Below are 22,488 nucleotides of genomic sequence, written 5' to 3' on the forward strand. Positions count from 1 at the left end.
ATTTAGCATAAAGGTATTCGGGCGTTTTAGTTTTTACAATGTCGAACATCATACAAGCCAAGAAAAGATTTTGACGGTTCTTAATTCTCAGGTGGTTAAGAGAATTGATGAAAGGAGTTACGTGGCTACGATGAGGTATATTTAAGCAGAAACGAGTGCAGGCATTCTGCAACCTTTGAATGAGTCGCTGAGATCGTTCCAAAAGGCAAGGACCATATACGGCGACACAATAATTCAGCTTCGATAAAATGACAGCCTCACAGAGTCGAACACGCAGATCGACACTGAGGAACTCGCGAATTTTGTAAATCGTCTTAAGCCGGAAAAAACAATTACTCACTATTTCTGTGACATGTCTCTCAAAGTTAAGGCCTCCGTCGAAAACGACTCCCAAATTACGTGCAACAGCGACCTGCTCAAGTGGACACGAATCGATTGAGAGGGAAGGACTGTGCATAGATACGTAAGAGATCTGTTTTTTGGTACCAGTTATTAGAAATTTTGATTTGCATGGATTAAGGCACAGAGAATTCCGCATAGACCATTCCGAGATTCGTTGAAGGTCATCATTAATGTTCTGTAGGCAGTTATGAACACAAGAACGGTCTATAGGGAGATATAATTGCAAGTCATCGGCATATAGGTGGTAATTACACTTCTTTAAACAGTTTGCTATGTCCGCTGAGTACAAGATGAATAGCAAAGGCCCTAAAATGGATCCCTGCGGAACTCCTCTTGTGACAGGATACAACGCTGATGAAACATGAGATCCATCGGACTTAGTGATAACTACTTGTTGGTAGCGGTTATAAATATAAGAATTGAACCAGGATACACAGTTCTCATCAAATCCATAGAAAACAAGTTTAGATAGAAGAAGAGAAAAGTTGATGGAGTCGAATGCTCTGGAAAAATCGAGCAGGGCAATAATTGAGGCATGGCCAGAATCACGAGCATTTAAAAGATTGTCCACGACATCCAGAAGAGCGGTGCTGGTACTACGGCGCTTTCGAAAGCCAGATTGATAGGCAGGAAAGATGTTATAAGATTCACAGTACTTACTCACTTGAGCATGGACAACCTTTTCAAGGATTTTGGACATAAATGGGAGGATGCTGATTGGACGAAGATCTTTTACCGCCGATGGATTATTCGATAGATATTGTGTTCCCCATGTTTTTCCCATGTGTCAGTAGAGTGGATGTTGTTCCAAATTATTTAAACTTTAACGGCAAATAATGTATCATAGTTTTGAATTCGTTGTTTATTTGTATTTATTTGGTAAAGCCAATTTTGCCCAAATCAATAATTATTTTCTGTATTTTGATACTTCAACTTATGCAGTAATCTATATTTTTGGCTCTACATTATTTAACAAAGGGGATTAAAATTTTTAAAGTTTGTATTCATATGCAACAAAAAATCCTTCTACCTTTGTATTGCTCTCTGGTATATATTATGAGCTTATGCCGACACCTATTTGATGTAAATTTAACATTTCTATTATCCTCAATTTATACTAAACCTTCCAAGTATTGTTATCTATTTTCAGGTAAAAACTTCTGCATCTGAGTGTGATAAGATGTTGACTGACATTTACTGATTTATCAAAAGTAGAGTCAATGTAGACTTTATAATTATTAGTGTTTATAAATAACTCCAGATGGCGTAAAAACTATTTTAGTAGAACTCTACTAATGCCAGTCAGTCTCATTTGCGAGAATACGCCAACCCGCAAATGTAGGACGACGTTTGAATATGCTTTTTTCAAACTTCTGCACAAACATTAGTATAACGTGCGAATGCTTGTACACAAATTAGTGAACCAGGTAACGTAGAGTCAATTTCAACATAAACCTCAGAGATGGCGCCATTTTAAGTTAAATATCATGATTGTTATAGCAATAAAATGTAAAAAAGTATCAAAATACTTCAAGAAATGGTCAAGGTCGAATGTCTCTACAATTTTATTTGTTGGAGTGAGAAAAATATAATAACTAAGGCGCTCTACTTATATAGTACGTTGCAATGCATGGTAGAGACGACATGAAAATGTCATAGATGGCACCAGCTGCTTTTCGTTAGTTTTACATCGCGCTATTGAATTGACGCAGACACACTATAAGTATTTTGGTAAACCTAGCAAAATCATACTTACCTGGCGTAGGGGACACCGTGATCAGGAAGGCGGTTCCCCCAGAGCGAGGCCCCGCTATTGCACTGCGGCGGGGTTGACCTCTGCGATTATCCCTAATGTGGATAACTCGGACGCGTAATTTTTGGTAGTGGGGACTGCGTACGCGCCGTCCCCCCATATAAAAATACATTTAACTTTGATATTTTAGTAGTAGTAGACCGGGAGATACTGACACAAAATTTCGAGTCATTTGTAACAGGATGGCGGTTCTACAGGGGTCTTAGTACGCAATGACAAAAAGAAAAACGATGGCGTGAACGCTGGTACCGGCGGCTTAGTCGCGTGGGCGTGTCGAACTCGTCGGAAAATAGCGAAAGTCAAACGATTTGTAACAGTATGGCACTTATTTTTTCTGTAAGTTTGAGGATCAACAAATATAAATACAAAATTTCAAAGATCTATGTGTTGGAAATCTTCACTTATATAAATTAATAATAAATTAAGTTTTCAAGTATGACAGCACTTTTTCCCCCTACTAGAAGTATGGCAAATATAATAATCGTCACATTTTATCAAATACTCACCAAAAATCCAAATGCAATACTGGTACAAAAGGTTTGGCGAAATAAAAATTTTTTGCAGATTTTCGGCGGTATGGCGACCATTTGGAATCGTCCGAAAAGTATGGCATGGTGATTTTCGTAAATGGCTGCACGACGATAGTTACCTGTGCAAAAGTTAGCCTGGTACAAATGGTTGAATGATTGTTTTATTTAAATCAACACATTCGCTTCGGTATGGCGGGCTGTAAGTCACACCGGAAAAGTATGGCATGACACTACCGCCTACTATTTTTTTATGGGCTATCGGTAAATTCTAAAATTTTTGTGTTACAAATCGTTTGACTTTCGCTATTTTTCCGACGAGTTCGACAAACGCCCACGCGACTAAGCCACCGGTACCAGCGTTCACACCATCATTTTTCTTTTTGTCATCGCGTACTAAGACCCCTGTAGAACCGCCATCCTTGTTACAAATGACTCGAAATTTTGTGTCAGTATCTCCCGGTCTATAGTACTCTGATATTTTAGTTGAAATTAACTCTACACTACCCGGATCACTAATTTGTGTAGAAACAGTCTTACAATTATTATGTACTTAATAGTTATATTTTGCACTTAAAAGAAAATTTATTTGCAAAGATCGTCCCACACTTATAAATTAACATATTTGCGAGAATGGCTTTAGTAGAGCTCTATTAAACCTTTGAAACGCCACCTTTCGTTAGCTACATACACGTGATGGCTCTACATTTGACGTTTCTAAAGAAAATGTAGAGACAACACCTTACTATATTTGAGGTAAATTATAATACCAATAATAGCAATTTGTTTCAATGCAACCAACCCATGAAATACTTCCAGAATCCAAATGCAAATTCATACCAATATTTTTTTAACTATTTTATATAAAAAATAAAATAAACATTTCAGGACAATTTTCACACACGGCACGATCTAATCCCATAATAAGCTTTCGCTTGCGTTATGGAAACCAGATGGCTGATAAACATACATACATAATTTTAAATAAATACTTATATAGATAATTAACACCCAGTCACAGAGCAAACATCTATGTACATCACACAAATATTTGCCCCGGGTGGGAATCGAACCCAAGACAACGATATAAAATATTATCTTTTCTACTCATAATTACTTCGTACAAATAAACTAAAGAGCATATTCTAACAAATTAGCTATTCATGCAGTTTATGATTGTGCCAAACGTAACTTTTACCTTGATTTTTATTATTTGTTTGTATAGTGACAACTAAGAGTGACAAAAATACATCTTATTTGAAAATTTCAACCGTCTATCATGGTTCTTGAAATATGGCTTGGTTATGATAGGTAGAAATAATTACAGATCTTACATCTAAGGTAGAGTCCATTGCTGTGCAATCTAGAATCTAGATTGTAAATTTATATTAAAATCATAAATTGCTTAACATTCAGGTTCAAAAGGCGTTCACTTAACGTAAGATATACATAATTACAAAATATGAAAGGAAAGTACCGAAAAGAACTTATGAAAACTTTGAAGCAACGTAATTATGCAGTTCAATTTCATAATTCTCGAAAACGGCTCTTGCAATTTTGAAAACAAAATCTATGCGTTGTAAGAAATTATGTAATTAAAAGTTTGAAACAGTTTAGCGAATCGCATTGTGTTTATAAACAAAGAACTAGAACTTAAAATGGTACGGCTGAAACTGAAAGCTTCTGAGCGTGTGTGCGTGCGACCGGTTCCGCGATGTATGTAAATGGAGCCGACCGGTATAAGTTGATCTGTTTCACGTCGGCTGCACTAGGGCGGTGTTCGCGCGGAGCAGGTCGCGGTATTGTGGTGCAACGGTTATCACGAACATACGGCCAGGTGGGCAGAGAATGTCGCGAGAGCAAAAGTGACCACAGTCGCAAGCCGCGCACCGTTCCTCGCGTACACAGCCGCAACGCACGCTCAACGTACGCAATACGCACGGTTCCCGCCAACATTCGAATTTGCGTCCGAAAACCGAATCAGATTTGCAATATAAATGCACTCGCGCGTAAAGCATTGAAAATCTGTAACACTTGCGCTGCCAGTGTCCGGATTGCGTCGCGGACGTTGACATCTATAGATTAATATTGATCGGTTTTCGAACGTAATTTCGAGAATGAAAGCTTTTGGCGGGCGTGTGTGACGTGGTTTTTTTTTTTAATTTCACAAGTGGCACAGGTGTTCCCTTCTCAGTGACAGGAATGATGGTGGATTCCACTTAAAATTATCAGTGATTATTTTTTGTATGCTGTAATTGAAAAATTGTAAATAAGGTAAGATAATTTAAGGCGAAGTAAGATTAGAATAAGGAGTTTTTATAAGCCTTTATTTGTTTGCTTATAGAAGTTAAATTTGTATCTTTCGCTTTCTAAATAGTCGGCCATGAGTGTGGCCGCAGTCACGACTGCAATGATTTAATTTTATATCAAGATAACAAAGTATTGAAACGAAATAACTTCGCTCTTTTTTCACGACTTCATGGTGGAACAATTTTCAAATTAAGAATACATTTGGGCAAATTTCTTAATAAAAATGGCATTTGAATCGAAAATACAAAGAAACCACAAAGCTGAGTACCGATGTGGTCATTTTTAAAGAGATTTGTAAATAATTTCAATACCATCGCCATTCTTAGACGTAAACGTTGCAGCGTATTTTTTGCTTTCTTAACATCAGTTTTCCTATTAACCGTATCAAAGCTTTACAAACCAATTTAAAAGTAAAAGGTAAATAAATAAAAAAAGAAAATATGCCTTTCAAGATTTGTATTGCATATTTTAAATATGCACCAATATGGTAATGGATAGCAAATCCAGTATTCAAATGTAAATTGTAATTACTGGATAAATTAGTCATTCGTAATATTGTACACTTTTCATCACGCTTACATAGCTGACTCCATAAATATTTAAAACTTGTATTGTGAGCACATCATACAAAATAAATGTACAGTTGCAGTTTAAATCAAAATAACAATAAAAATAATTAATATTTATCGAGCCCAAAACTAAGTCACAATTGAAAAACAGCCAATCTTTCTAACCAAGAAAACTCTCATGTAATAAATTCATACAATATACAGGAATATTTAAAGGTTTAGGGTTTTTGCATTTTGCTTTTACTACAACGTACAAAACAATCGCTGTAAGCATACAAATATGTAAAAAAATAACTGTATCGATGTAGTGCAATGGAAAGTCTTAATGTGCTCAACTATTATTGCAAAATAATATCTAATTACATTGAAATAAAAGACGAAAAAGTTACTATAAATTGTTTATTAGTATTAGTATTTCATTCTTTATATATTACTAGTGGTCCGCCCCGGCTTCGCCCGTGGTACCTACATGTTTAAACTATCGATATCTCTCAAGTTGGATCGAACTGCATATGGTGTGTGAATTTTATTGCAATCGGTTAAGTGGTTTAGAAGTCCATTGAGGACAAACATTGTGACACGAGATTTATATTTATTAAGATTTTATACCTGTCTTGTTTGTCCCATACATACCTACAAAAACTCTCAAATACTTTTTACATCTAAACTGTAAATGAAATAATTAGAGTATATTTTTTTTTAATCTTTCAATACTTTTAACATTGAGAAGTTGATTGGATTATTTCATAGATAATATTAATTACATGCATTAATAAATATATTATGCAATACACTTGGTCAAACTGGTTAGTAATAAATATTACTGAAATTCATAGTCAGTTTGAAAGTAGAGTTTTGGCAATATGCAATAAATATATTAATATTTATTAGTTTAATAAAGATCTATGCTAAAAACATAATGCTTACTAACAAACTAAAAAAATAACAGTATGATATACATTTTTCTAAAGTAATAAAGTTATATAACTACTTAATTACATAATAAAGTTTGTTTGTTTAATTAACTAATAATTATATAAAAATAAAAACTGATAATTAATACTATCGCCGGTCATTGTGAAGAATTACACTATTAGTTGGTAAATAGTAGATAATTCTTAACAATGACCGGCGTTTAAAAATGTAGTTTGATTTAAAAATTTACGAAAAACCATCACGTATTTGAACTTCAACCTCACAATAATTAGCAGTACTAATAAGGCACTATTTCTTAGACATTAATTAAGATAAATAAATATTTAATTATTAACTTTTTCGTGAGTAAGCTTTCTAAAAAAAATTAACAAAAAATGGTTAAAGTATCAAAGTTATAAAATTTATATTTAACTGATGTTTATCTTTAGAAAAGGTTTTCACTTTCTTTTGAAACACATTTTATGTATTATGTAACACAAAGTTTTGTTTTTCGAAATAAAATACAACCGGTCGTAATTTAATCATTTTATATGAAGTTAGTGGAATAGTTTGATTTAGTATTCCATAGCGTAGTTTCATCATAGAGACTGTATTTTAATTATGAATGATATAAGTAAATTTTATTCGCATAGAACATTTGAAATGTTAAAATGTCGTAAACACAAACAAAACGCAATATGAATAAACATGTAAATAAATTGAGATAGTACTATATTAATTAACGTAGTTATCTTTATCATTTAGAAATGAATGCCTTCTAATTAATGCAATAAAGGACATGCATGTTCAGAAGACGTACCATGAACAAGTAGATGTAAAAAGTCAATCAAGCTGTGTATCGTGATCGTATAGTGTGAATACAATAATTTTCTTAGTATTTTTCATTTTTGTTAATATTTATTCAGACTTAATCTGAAATCGAATGTAATAAAAAAACATGCAAACATTGCATGCTGACCAAATACTGCTTAAAAATAATATTAAAGAGAAAATATTCTCCATTTTCTGTACTCGGTTCAAACGAAAAAGCGCGTAGACATTATGACTGTTACGTGTCTCGTAATTCACAAAGACAAATTGCTGGCAAGTGGAACCAAACATGTCACTGTTTTTACTCACTGAACCGAACGAAACGACAACTTTTCGACAATTTTGTGGCAAGATGTGACTGTTGATAGCACAGAGTGGCTCTATTATATGCAAACTATTTATTTTTGAGTGTTTTTAAGCACTTGTTGTACGTATTAAGTATTTAGTAATCTGGGCTTTTACTTCAAAGTTTACGGAATGTTATAGTTTAAGTGATTCCGTATGTAAGGTACATCTTTTATGTTTGGTTATCTACATTATTCTGTTTATGTATGTCTGCAGAATCATATGTCATGAATCGTTTTATGTGCGATTTTTAAACTCTAGCTAGTCAAGATGGTTAATATAACAAACATGATAATGTACGATAATTATGATGTACGATATTAAAACATAATTATGTACGATGTTAGAGAAAATGACATCAGCATTTACCTTATATTGGCGAAGTGAAACTGATACAAATAATTTTAACCAAACCGACATCCGATAATTTACTCAGACCAAAATAAATCGTCCACACGTTAAAATAAGGCGACGAAAAGAGAGTGAAAGTGGCGTCCTTTTAGACTTTCTGTTGCACAATAATAGTCATTATATTCTTTGTGATAGAATTCAACTTTGCATAATTATGGATAAATTACGTTGTATATAAAGTTTATCGACCTTGCAGAAAAGGATATGGCTCTATAACCTTATATTAATTAAGAAGCATAACGTTCTTTAATTAATGTAAAACCTTAAACGTCACACACTTTACTTTAAGTTAAAACTTGAGTAAAAACACGTGTGTAAAATGGAAATATGCGGATAATTTTTGGAGCGTAGAAATAGCGCGCGTTGATGTCTTTTGTACGCAACACTCTGAATTGAATATTCTTAGCGCACCATTTAAATGGCCTGTGATAATATCTTAAGTGATTTGTATAAACAATGTTACACAGAAAATTGCATTAAATTTAAACTATATTACCAAAATAATCTTATATACTAAAATTTCTTTATTCAGAAAAATAATAATAAATGGTAATTTTTCTTAGCTTTATGATTGAGCTGCTGAATTAAAGTATTAATTTTCTGGGCATCTTAAATTCACGTGAAAATTACTCATCATATTTATTATGAATATAAACTCTACTAAAATACTTTGTAGTGCATCAAAACATGCAAAGCATTTCCTTACAAACATGTCAATAAATAAATAATTCAAAATTTACCCAAAACCGTATTTGACAAGTTTTTTGTAAGTTTAACGTATTATCATTGTTAAATGTTCGCTGATTTTAATTTAGATGTAAATGTAGGTCAAGTTGACTGCATTTGCAATGTTTAGAAAGTTCGATACCTGCTTTATGTGAAGTTGGTACTTGGTACCAAATGACTCACTCTGGGACTTATGTCCTATTCTCAAGGTAATTGATTATAGATTAAAAATCAATTCTAGTCTATTTTTTTAATATTCAGTGGTGTGACGAGGTAAAGTTTGAATTTGTTCAATTGCCTTCAATACTAGAACAATGTGCAAAATATGGTGGGGATTGTAATCATCTCTCTCGTTTCATTTCATAAATATCTATATTCTATACTATATGTTAATATCGTAAAGCTGAAGAATTTGTTTGTTTGTTTGAACGCGCTAATCTCATGAACTACTAGTCCGATTTGAAAAATTCTTTCGGTGTTAGATAGCCCATTTATCGAGGACGGCTATAGGCTATATAATTATCATCACGCTAAGACGAACAGGGGCGGATCAGGTGATATGTATTAATTACATGAGAACCTTAATAAATATATTTAATAGTACGGCTTTCAAATGTAATTAATCCACTATCAACCCGGATATTATAATTTAACTTCTTAATGCGTAAATAAGTGCGTAAAATTCAATACAAGAAGAAGTTTTAAAATTAAGGTTTGCCAATTATATGCTAATATTGATGTATTTACAATTCAAATAATAATTATAAAAAATAAATAAAATTCATAACATTCTTGAAAACTTTGTAATTATTTAACGAGCGTTGAAAGTATTTTTAAGGGGATTATGACGAATAAATTCTTAATTACTACTGAAAATTATGTAAATTGAAAATGTATTTTCCATAATATAATGTACTTTTATTGGTTTGAACGCCCCCTTGGTTTAGTGGTTGACGCGTGAGCGCAGATTCAAGGGGTCCTGGGCTCGATTGGAGACGAAGAAATAAAAATGTCTAATCTAAACACCTAATTGTCTCTAAAAGAAAATCGATTAGTGAAACAGATGTATGCATAATGCATCTGCCCCTTGCCCCACTAGGGGACACGGGACTTCACTTTATTATTGGTTTGAGAATAAATCACATGCTAATATATGATTTAAAATCACCGCATATTACGTGGTATTACAGGCGAAAGTGTCATTGATAAGCGCTACTTTAGAAAGTCCGCTCTTGAGCGAATTCCTTCGTGCACGAAATGTGAACGAGTTTTATAAATTACGTATTAATTTGTATATTTTGAAGCATTTTTAATGTGGAATGAGATTTATTCTGTTCATAATTAATGTAAAAGCGGCCTATGGGCGTTTGTTATTCGATTAGCGAAATAAAATTATATTAGGAGTACTTCCGAAACTTATATTTTTTTCCTACATTCTATTCTAACCGTAACAAACTACATATCTTCTTTCAAAAGGGTATCTTGATTGGTAATTAAAAATTAATAACCATGATACTAAGATTCCTAGACGTTGATATTATTACATCAAAGGTTTATTACGTGAGCGTGTAAAAGTTAATTTTAATAATTGTACCGTAACAGGTATTTCCTACAATCGAAGGTAATGTACCTTCTGTTGAAAGTACCGGTCGGGTTCTTTAATTTGTACAAAATCCTGTTTTGTAACATTTGGTACAGTTGTCTTTACAACCATAAAGTAAGAATAGTTATAAATCTATCAAAATATTTCATATAACTTCAAACTCAAACTGAAACTCTAACACTTATTTATTCAATTAGACTTCTTCTAGAAGCACTTTTGAAACGTCATTACATATTTTTAACATTTACCACCGATTCGGAATGCAGTATCTACGGAGAAGAACCGGCAAGAAACTCAGTCAGTTTTACAATTTTACAAAGTACATATGTAACATCATAATATATTATCGTAATATGCCAAAGACTTGATTCTAATAACTAATGAAGACCATTTATTGCAGCAATTAATAATAAAAAATGGCAATGCAAAAATATTTCTCACTCAGAAAGAGATCAAGTGACTCAAGGAAACGTTCAAACATTACAAAAAAACGATAGCATTACCTTATTGTTTACAATAAATTACACTTTTTCGAAACCCTACATAAAAGTGTATTGATATTTTTATATATTTAAAGCTTTGACAAAGATATTGCTCTCGATAAGATAACCGATAGTAGACTATTTCTGCTTGTAGTTTTATGTGAATTACGCAAGAGACAGTAGCGTAACGGATTAAATGAATAGAATAGTGGTCTTATTGAAACAATGTACATTGTAAAATATATAACAACTTTAAAAAACAAAAAAGTATATTTAACAAAGGGCTTAAATTTCCTGTCTTGGGACAATATAAATATATTTAGGTAAAAACGGAATCAGTGATTTTTTGTAAGCAAATTTCGGATCATTATGTCCGTATGGTAATCGGTCAGTATGTCCATTCAACTTTCAAACACTATCAAACAGAATGCATGAAATTAGCTACGTATTATACTAATATATCACAAGTACTTGTAAAAACTTTAACAGACCCTTAAGAACAAATATAATAACCAAAGATTGTTTGTCTGTTAGCCATTGTGATTACACGTCATAGAATTGCCTCTAGGGAATTAAGGATATTATAAAACGCTCTAATGAACATTTTAAAAATATTTTATAAACTATCGCCGTGATCTAGTAAACGTATTGAGTCCATGCTCACACGCAACCATCGAAAGTGGAGTAGCATGTTCGCGAGCTATAAGATAAACTGATGTACAAACATCCATAACTCTTATTCATATGATGTAAGTTATTTTTAACACGAAAGATGCGCTTTGAAATTGTGTCAATAAGTTATTTGTGTTTGATTTGCTGTTTTGGATTTGAAATGCTTGTAAGTAACTTCTCACTAAATAAATCTTGAATTACGTATTGCGAGTCACGTTATTTAACTTTTTCTTGTCTTATTACTGTTTACAAATCGAGAGGAAAGTAACAATTTAACAGTTTTAATATAAGGCCTGATAATGCAAAATATTTAATTACATATGTGTATTTTATTCATAAATATGAGGAATATTTAAAAAAATTCCATTACAGAAATAAGAATATTTAAGAAGGAAGTTGACAGAATCAAACAAAATGTGGAAATTATACATCGCCATTAGAATTATGCGTCAATTTGCACTGAATTTGAAATACCTAATCACTTTAATTTGAATCTCTTTGAATATTATATGTATCAAACACAGAAGTTATTACCATTCATGATTTAAATAACAATTATCTACTTATATAAAAAAAGACGTGTGGCACTCGGGGACTGCCGCGGTAAAGCTATTGCATAGCATGCCTTCAAGCCACACCTCCGAGCCCGTCGGAGTGGGGAGCGTGAGGTTTTTTCGTTACGGAATTTCTCAATTCGGTCCCCGCGCTCAAGGCCCGCGATAGAAGCTATGCAATAGCTTAAAAATTGCAGAAAACCTGTATTTGTATAAAACAAAATCGTAATAACACTTAGCAGGATGTTTTTACATATCTAAATTATTAATACCAAGAATACAACTAGAATAAAATGAAGCTTTTATTATTTAAGTACCAACTTATATCTCTTATGTTCATAAGACTATATCGCCAGAAAAACCTATTTGATAACATCTAGTACGAACTCTATCAGCTCAAATTAAATCAGCTTCAATTGTTATTATTATCGTATTTATATAATAGCTGCTATATTTGCCATCAATTGACACATCTCCTAATTTCTCCACTAATTTCATAATGACAGTCTAATCACGTCTAACTACAAACTAATTCACATCTTCAGAGCCGAGAGCTTTCACACACACATAGAGAGCCCACGCACACATGTAAACAGTGTTCCAGTTACGATTTGTCGATTACTAGTGAATGGCAGGAGGAAGTACTACTCGACCAAGCCAACTAGACGCTCGGGTGGAATGCGGCCTCCCCGCCCGCTTACCGCCTCAGGTACCGCGTTCGCCTTAGTACGGTTCGCAGCATCGACGCATTCGTACGTTTCGCATCGCTAGTTATTTCTGTACTTTTTATTATTAATCGTTAAAGCTTGTTGTTGACTGTTAAGTTTTTCGTTGTTATTTGTTTAAGTTTTTACTGTGTTGTTATTCATAGACAGCCCTCGAAATGGGGAAAAATAAGACTATTCATAGCGGAGAGCGAACAGTGATATTATTAATATTTTTTTTTTGCTATCTGTACCCGAGACATGGGCGGGTGACGTCACAGTTGAAAAGGGTCTAGTTGGCTTGGTCGAGTAGTATGTCTTATAAGTGGTTTTTCTTATTATTGCAAAATAATTAATGACAGTTTTACTTCGTGTTTTATATCTCAATCGATTTTTGTTGGTTTATTTGTTAAAATTGTAGGAATTATTTTTTATGGAACTTTATTGGAAAAAAATAAAAATAACTGTTCGTTATTGCGCGATATTAAATTCAATACTTCCTGTGATTAAGATTTAAGGTCTATAAATAATATAAGGTTGAAGAAAAAGGCCCCATTTTTTTATAAATAAATAAATTGAGCTACAAGGAAACACATCACAAATGAAAATACACAGACGTTTTGTACATTAACTGCATATTAAAACGCGATACACATTAAATAAAAAATAAACGTTCTTAAAAATCTAAGAACTAAAAGAATAACTAATTCAACCTCACACAAAGACGATATCAACACAGGACTTAATGTAACAATCAAACAGACAATACTATCTAAAGTGCTATAATTCTTTGTATGTAAATGCAATATATTCTAATACAATGCAGGTGGAAGATAGATCATTGTCAGACAATAAACAACTTTATCGACCTTGGAACTGATTGCTCTTAATGGCTTTAAAAGGATATCAGATTTAGGTTTTAGATTTGATATCAGTGTTTTAAGCTGTTAGAGCAATAGAGGGTTGCTGGATAAATATTTCGCAATTTTTCATTTGTATGATATTTATCAGAGCTTTTAGTCTCTCTTAATTATGAACATATTTGATTTTTTCATCAACACAAATGCAATTTGCCTAATAATATGGATAGCAACGATGAAGCAAAAATATGTAAGGAATGTTAAACATTGATGTTAGACGTAATACATCAGTAAATAAATGATATATGTATATTTAATTCATTGTAAATATAGGAAAATATGGCTCTAAATGTATGTAATATACTTAGATAATATCTGTTTCATATATTTTTGTTGTGCTTAGTGCATACGAGTTACGACCTTAATAAACAATTTAGCTGCTAAATCTAGACATAAGATCTAATGACCTAAATTTCTATATGACGTCGACCGTACATTATGTAATTGTTTCAGAACTGTGTAATTCAAGGCAGCGGATGCCGATATGTGTAAAAATAAATTAATCTTCATTAGAAACATCTATTGTTTATATTTAATACATATTATCCTTCATCTAAAAAGATAAGCCACCTTACCTTGAATCTTTTTGGCGCCCGAAGCCTCAGTACGAATTAGGTTATCAAATTTTTTTTATGGCTGGCAAGAGGTTTGTTTTTAAACTAGCTTGATATGAAATAGAAATTATTAAAAAAAATTGTATACTGGAAAATATAGAGTTTTAAACTCAGAAACACTTGAATGTTTATGCACTAGTTTGACGATATTTTAATAGCTTATGTAGACAATCATAACTTCATATTACAAAATATGTAATATGTCATTTCTTTAAATTATACTATAGCATTATTCATCTCTGTATTCTAAAATACAGCAAAAACAAAGTTTGCTTAACCGTTTCGTAATGATCATTATTAGATGCTTTAATATAATAACGCTTGAAGGGCCATTTAAATGATTTAGCAGAACATTATGACAGTGTAGAACAATCATTTGTATGGTTTTGCTGGCCAAGGTGCGTGACCTGTTGCTTATTAGATGCCTGAGGATTGCTAATTACATTGCTAATAACGTTGATAGTTCATAATACTATGATAGTAATTTTTGTGTGAATATAACCTTAAAGACCTTATAGGACACAATAACATAACAATCTTTACTTTTAAGAGAGGTAAGCGTAGTTCCAAATTCCGATATGGGGATCGAACCCGAAATCCTGAAGTTAGTAAAAGTAAAATAAAATAGCTTTAATTTTCTTTTTGATGTAACTTAAAATCTCTATTCAATTTTGAAGTTGCTGTTAAAGACAAGACAAGACAAGAAACAAAATAAAAGTATACTGATAAAGTAAAATTCTTGAGTTTCTGTTTAAAAAAAATATGGCTGTATTTTTCTGTTCTTAAATTAACACACTTACTTAAGTACAAAGTATACATCTACTTCCAAGTCAAAATTGCTTTGAAAGTAATATTACAACACGCAGGCCACTGGCCTGCGGCTATATCAATAAAAGCTTTATAACTTTTAGACTGAACCGTAATACTTTAACATATTTAATATTAAATAATATTTTTTTAGATATAAGTAGCAAGACTTACCCTATATTGGAAAATAAGAAAATTATAAAATGGTCTGATTTAATATCTTTGCTTATTTAAACTTCAGCGAAGCTTTTTTTATGCATACATGGGAAAAGAATACACGCTCTAACTTTTCTGTTCTTTGAAATGTCGTTTGTGTAATAGTTATTATATACTGTCATATTCATTTAATAATTGTTCATTACAGATTTCAATCAAATTAGATGATATAGTTTGTAATAACACGCTAATATGCCTAGAGTCACGTAGGTGGCATTAAATAATTATACGATTTGTTACATATCGTACAAGTTACCATTTTTCACTAAAAAGTTAACTAAAGGTAATCAAATTTTAAATGATATTTATTATAGGTATGGGAAAAAAACTGTTTCTTTAATATATCAAAAAATACAAGGGATTAATAGAACACAAAATATACACACTTAATGAAATTCATTTGACTAAAATCATGGATTACTTCTTGCTTTTTCTTCTAAAATAATAACAAAATATGAAATAAGTTGTTTACCACATAAATGGTACAAATGCAAAGATTTCTTGTATTACCAAATCTATACTAATATTATAAAGCTGAAGAGTTTGTTTGTTTGTTTGTTTGAACGCGCTAATCTCGGGAACTACTGGTCCGATTTGAAAAATTCTTTCGGTGTTAGATAGACCATTCATTGAGGAAGGCTTATAGGCTACATATCATCACGCTAAGACCAACAGGAGCGGAGCAATGCGGGTGAAACCGCGGGGAACAGCTAGTAAATACATAATGATTTGAATGTTTAGCACTCAGATAAGAAATACGATGGAATACAAGTGGCGTGCGCGTATGTCACGAGATTGTAGTCATTATAACATTATTATAATTTGAATTTAATGACTTATTGTTCTTTGAATTCATGACTGTACTTAGGTAATATTATATGCAATTGTGGTACTGATGTTTTGGCGTATATTGAATTTGAAGATTCTCCTAACTGCCATATGTATTTTATAACGTGATTAATTTTAAGAAAGTTTTATCCTTCCTAATTAATCATCAGACAAAATTGTGACGTCAATAAGTTTATCCTGCATCGGGGAAATTATTCTTAACTACATATATTTTAAAAATCTGTACTTATATTATAACGCTGAAGAGTTTGTTTGTTTGAACTCGCTAATCTCAGGAACTACTGGTCCGATTTGAAAAATTCTTTACTTGTTAGATAGTCCATTTGTAGAGAAAGGCTATATAATATCATCACGCTAAGACCAACAGGAGCCGAGCAACGCGGGTGAAACCGCGGGGCGCAGCTGGTTCAATCATAACAAAACACTAAATAACAAACACTTTCTTCATAAAATTCATTACATTTGAAATTTCTGCCAACTCTTATGGTATCTTGATTTAAACCATCAAAATTTCACAAGTAATAAAATCTTTATATTTAATAAGCATACAATTATAATTCTTGTGTGATTTTATAATAAACTAGCGGTCCGCCCCGGCTTCGCCCGTGGTACATGTTTACGTTTTCTCTACGTAATAACCATCCTCGTACTTCAAGGAATATAATAAAAAAAGAATTATCGAAATCGGTTCAGCCGTTCTCGAGTTATGCGCTTACCAACACATTTTGCGATTCATTTTTATATATAAAGAAGATTAGCAGTGAATTTTATTGTCATCGCGGTAATAAAATTATTAACGTCTGCATTTCGTAACATCTTTCACTAGAGAGTTAGAAAAATAAGAGTAAGCTACAACAAATATGAGTTACGTAATTGTTAAAACAAAAGAATGAAGTGTTCGTCTGAATGTGGGAATTTCAAGTCCAAGTAGCAAGTACAGTATTGCTTATGTAATGAATTCTTGGGGAAATAATTAAAGTGTGTTTGATATCTCTATTGTTTTGTACGTTTACGTTTTTATTGGTTTGACTACAAGCCAAAATGAATTGTGATTGTTGTGTGTCAAAGCCGGATGGATAGGCATTTTATTATTCGTCTTTTACAAAATTTTGTCCACATAATATTCTGAATACTCTATTAGTTAGTAGTTTCAATCAATTAATTTATAACTGTATTTATTTTTGTTTACTTTACTATTCTCCGAACCGTAAATTCGGTTTGAGTTAAAAGTTTGTTATAAATATCTACATTTTTTACAATAAAATGTAACTTGGGCCGCATAAAGACTCCTCCATTCTTTCACTCCTCCACTCTCATCTTATTTCCACTACACGTACCGTGACCGTACGAAAATATCTAAATGTATACGCGAAGAACTCAAAAACACAACTGCGTCCTAAAATGTAAACATACCAGATAACGATGCCAATAAACCGATTATTATTCAACACTTCCCTGACCTGCATTAGGACATCCGATGCTTATGTATGTTTACCAATACCTAACGACCAGAACGGAGGTCCTAGTTGGTCAGTGGGCAGCTATTGCACATCACAACACGCAGGACCCGAATACTTTGTGTGTTCTGGGCTATTTAATCTGTGCTCTGGTTATATAACATCGCTTCCTTATTGAAACTATAGTAATTATGTGAATATAGTGTGTAGGTACATATTGATTGTGTTTATTGTATTAATTATAAATATATTACAGGGTTTTAAAGTTTGTTATATGATTAAACTAGCTTTCCGCCCGCGGCTTCGCCCGCTTTGTCTAAAACATAATAAATTATATACTAAAACCTTCCTCTTGAATCACTCTATCTATTAAAGAAAACCGCATCAAAATCTGTTGCGTAGTTTTAAAGATTTAAGCATACATAGGGACATAGGGACAAAAAAAGCGACTTTGTTTTATACTATGTAGTAATTTGTATAAATTTAATGCCGCTCTTTAGGTACACCAAGTACGGTGTACGGTAAGTAGTCTTGGACATAATATTATGTCAGTAAAAGGTTGAGGTAAAAAAACATGATAATTTCAATTTTTTATACACTCTGTTGGATTGCCTTGGCGAATATAAGATATTGTTGGTAAAGCAACCGAACAATATACTTTTTTATCAATTTCCTTTTTCGTAATATTTCATAACATATTTTAAATTTATTTCTTTTTATCGTCTTATAGGATAAAAGTTGTGTGTGGTTTTAAAATAAAATCAATTTTGAAAACTTGTATTGAACAACCTTACCTTGGTACCTTGCTCTATTTTAGGAACCAATATACGCTGGTATAATACTTACACTGATCATTAATTATACTAAATTAATATTAAAAATCTGATGAGTTTGTTTGTTTGTTTGAACGTGCTTATATCAGGAACTACTGGTAAACTAAAACAAACTCAAACATTTATTTATTCAATTAGCCTTTGAATCGTTATTACATGTTTTTAACGTTATTTAACAACGCCACCGGTACGACGATTTGAAAAATTCTTTCGGTGTTAGATAGCCCATTTATCGAGGAAGACTATATTATATAATATTATCATCACGCTAAGACCGACAGGAGCGGAGCAATGCGGGTAAAACTGCGGGGCATAGCTAGTTACTATATAATATAATATTATTATAAAGTGCGGGGTCAATGTACAGCAATTTATGTAATATTTTGCGTCACTCATAAATATTTGTAATAGATCTGCAGATGCTCACAGCTCTTGTTTAAATAAATTTATAACACGCCCCGTATGTTAACTTTCACTTATAAAACCGACGGTTATAAGACTTTCCGTTATAATATTATAAGCTAGTTTATCTGTCATGTTTAAATAATAAGTAACATGATTTGTGAACGAAGATCAAATTGTGCCATATTTCATACATTGATTGCTCGCAAATAGTATCAATATTTGTTCAGATAATAAACATAAAAAATACCTATATTCTATTAATTTTTAAACTGTGATATTATTAACGTTATGAGGCAGTTACAGATGTGGAGATATATAAGTATTAAAAAAATGATAAATAAGTATTAAAAGAAATGTATAAGTTAGAACATATTTAAATCGTTTATGATTATTACATAAAATAATGTTCAAATAGAGCGATTCCAATTCTCGGTTTGATCGAACGATCTAAATTACCGCAATGATATATAATTGATAATACGAACTTTCACATTCAAAAATATTAGGAATTAAAAACAGTTTTAAGTAATAAATTGTATGCATTTGTCATAAATCAATCAGTTGAAATCGGAGAAAGTAATATATAATTAAATCCGAATATGGAGATATAAATTACTAGCTTTCCGTCTGCGTTTTCTAAGAAAAACCCGCATAAATCCCGTGGGATTTCCGGGATAAAACCTATCCTATGTCTTAATTCAAGTTACCCTCTATATGTGTGCTTAATTTCATTGTAATCGGTTCACTAGTTTTTGCGTGAAAGAGTAACAAACACACACACATCCTCACAAACTTTCGCATTAATTATAATATTAGTAGGATTGTATGGTAGCAAGAATTTTTGTGTATAGTATTATGAATTCAGTTTTGCAATGAATTTCATAGATCACTGGTTTATTGACCAACAAGACCCAGAATTAAATAGGCTTCCGAATGTAGTTCAATTATTTCTTTTCAATCAACTGTTACACTATTATGGAATTTACCGATTCATTCAAACGTACAAAGAAATTATAATTAGTAACAAAGTTGATACAAACTGGGCTTTAACTTTAAAAAAAAGTGTTTTATTGAAAAGAATTAACATGTGAGAATATTCATCAATCAGTAAAGAATCTTAAACATCGAATCGAATGGGAAAGTGTTTAATGTTCACAACACAGCAATTAAATGGAAGCCACTTCGTATAAGATAGTTGTTGGTAGCTGGTTTTAAGATTTTATAGATAGAAGTCTCTCACACTTAAAACTTTTTAATTGACAACAGTAACTCAAATCGCTTAACATTTAAAACATATTAATAACTTTTACGCGTGATTACGCAGCAGTTTTTTACATCTTTAAACTACCACTTTTCAAATGTGTATAGTATCACTTTTGATAAACAATCTTACTACATATATAATATATCACTTTATAGTTGACTAGCTGTGCCCTGCGGTTTTAGCCGCATTGCTACGCTCCTATTGGTCTTAGCGTGATGATATACAGCTTTCAGCCTTCTTCGCTAAATGGACTATCTAAAAGTGAAATTATTTTTCAAATTGGTGCCTTTGTTCCTGGGATAAGCGCATGCAAGCAAACAAAGAAACAGACTCTTTCGCTTAAAATTCAGTTTCAGGCTTAAAAATTAAAGTCATTTTAGACTAGGGCTGTTGAGGATTCCTCTTCCGCTTCCTCATAATGCGGAAGTTCCGCAATATTTTGGGTTCCTCTACCGTTACCGCATCCTAAAAAATGAAAATAAAAAAATCCTCTTCCGCTATCGCTTCCTCAAAATTTAGAGGATATTTATGAGGATGCTGATGAGGCGGCGAATTAACCTCCCCTAACCTTAAAACATCAATATGTACCTACAGACAGGAGAATGGCTTTTGTTTTAATTTTTAATTTAAAAGTTTTTTGTTTTTTAATTTTGATTATAATTTCCTATCATCCTCATCCTCATCCGCTTCCTCATCCGCATCCTCTTCCTCAAAAAAATATCCTCTTCCTCATCCGCATCCCCTAAATTTGTGTGTGAAAATTCCTCTTCCTCCTCCTCTTCCTCATAATCACTTCCTCAACAACAACATTTTAGACGTAGTCGAATCGATATCAATCATTTCGTATCATCAGTTCACAAATACAAAGTATCATAATCTGCTTCGATACTTCAATAAAATGTTAATCGTCCTCATTATTCAAATTTCGTGACTTATCGTGTAAAATAATTAATATTTATGTGCGAGACGTTAGCTCACTCTGTGTAATTATGTGCGTTTACTTTCTCGGCCATTGACCATTGTCGCAAATTGCTCTGGAATTGTTATAAATATCTACATTCTTTTGTTTCAAATTAAATAACACACAACGGCGATTATCTTGTAATTCATAACAGCGATCTTTATTTTCACACGTAGGTATACTCTTAATCTGATTTGCCAACTGTGTATGAAAAGAGTGTTAGAAATTTTTAATAGATTTCTTTGGCTTAAAAGGAGAGGCTTGTTAGTGAAATAGGTGATAATTGTATCGCTTTTCGATGGGAAGTTTGCATGAATATTTGTTGATTGGTTCTTTGTTTCCAGATGGATTTATTTATTATTTATGATATTTAAAATATAAAGTTCATAGTAGATAAATGGATATCTTAATTTATTTAATTTCATCAATTATTTTTAAAAGCATCACGTTGTTTAAGTGCAAGAATAATTTAATGATATCTAGAGATATCTAAAAATCTGTGAATTAAGACTTTTAACACGTCCTCCAGCGATATAATAGTTATAACGATATGGAAACACATTAAAAGACATGAATAGTCAAACATAAAGCATAGAAACGTCTAATCATGACTTTAACAACTTTCGTTTGTCTAATGATGCTGTTTTCTCAGATACTAATTTAAGACTTATATAAGACTAGCTGTGCCGCGCGGTTTCACCCGCATTGCTCCGCTCTTGTTGGTCTTAGGGTGATGATATATAGCTTATAACCTTCCTCGATAAATGAGCTATCTAACACCGAAATAATTTTTCAAATCGGACCAGTTGTTCCTGAGATCAGCGCGTTCAAACAATCAAACAAACTCTTCAGCTTTATAATATTAGTATAGATTAGTAACATTTTTGTTTATGAAAGGGTAAGAATATAAATGCAAATATGAAAGTGGGGTTTATTTGTACTTGTTTATAGGTACAAAGGTCCTATAATCATCCTTCTTTTCTTTTACAGTTTATACATATTACGATAATTCATCAAATGGATATAAATTACATCAGACAAGGAAAATATAACTAAAATATATTTATAATTAACTAAATTCAGTTAAACAATTTGAACCTATCACATAAAAAGTTTTCACATACATACACTTTTGAACGTGAGTAACTAAATATTGTGTAATCGATGAAAAACTTTAATCTAATTTTAAATTCGCAAATTACTGTATCTCCATGTGATAATTAATGACAAGTAAAAATTAAGTAATTTATTTATGTTTATTAATTTCTTACCTTTACTTATAATAGCATGTTTATTGC

The 22,488-nt window shown here is 32.0% G+C and overlaps 1 protein-coding gene and 1 non-coding gene across 18 annotated transcripts in view; both read left to right on the forward strand.

Annotated features, from left to right (window-relative positions):
* Window positions 1-2,150: 2,150 nt before the first annotated feature.
* On the forward strand, window positions 2,151-2,312 carry LOC149902555 (U1 spliceosomal RNA). The gene has a single exon (XR_016457577.1). It is a non-coding gene; the product is annotated as a U1 spliceosomal RNA (small nuclear RNA).
* Window positions 2,313-4,532: 2,220 nt separating this feature from the next.
* Window positions 4,533-22,488, forward strand: part of LOC149902556 (uncharacterized) — an 87,097-nt gene continuing 69,141 nt past the window's right edge. For 15 of the 17 annotated variants that reach the window (XM_090110470.1, XM_090110464.1, XM_090110477.1 and 12 more), the window contains exons 1-2: window positions 4,533-4,668; window positions 4,922-5,016. The gene's annotated coding sequence lies outside the window, so the exon portion shown is untranslated. Of the gene's footprint in view, window positions 4,669-4,913; window positions 5,017-22,488 lie in introns of all 17 variants that reach the window. The other 2 variants (XM_090110461.1, XM_090110462.1) reach the window with 2 other exon arrangements.

Source organism: Colias eurytheme, chromosome 15, assembly GCF_061535395.1.
Source record: "Colias eurytheme isolate Ceu_HAF_F1 chromosome 15, ilColEury1 Martin Lab GWU primary, whole genome shotgun sequence".
Taxonomy (NCBI): domain Eukaryota; kingdom Metazoa; phylum Arthropoda; class Insecta; order Lepidoptera; family Pieridae; genus Colias; species Colias eurytheme.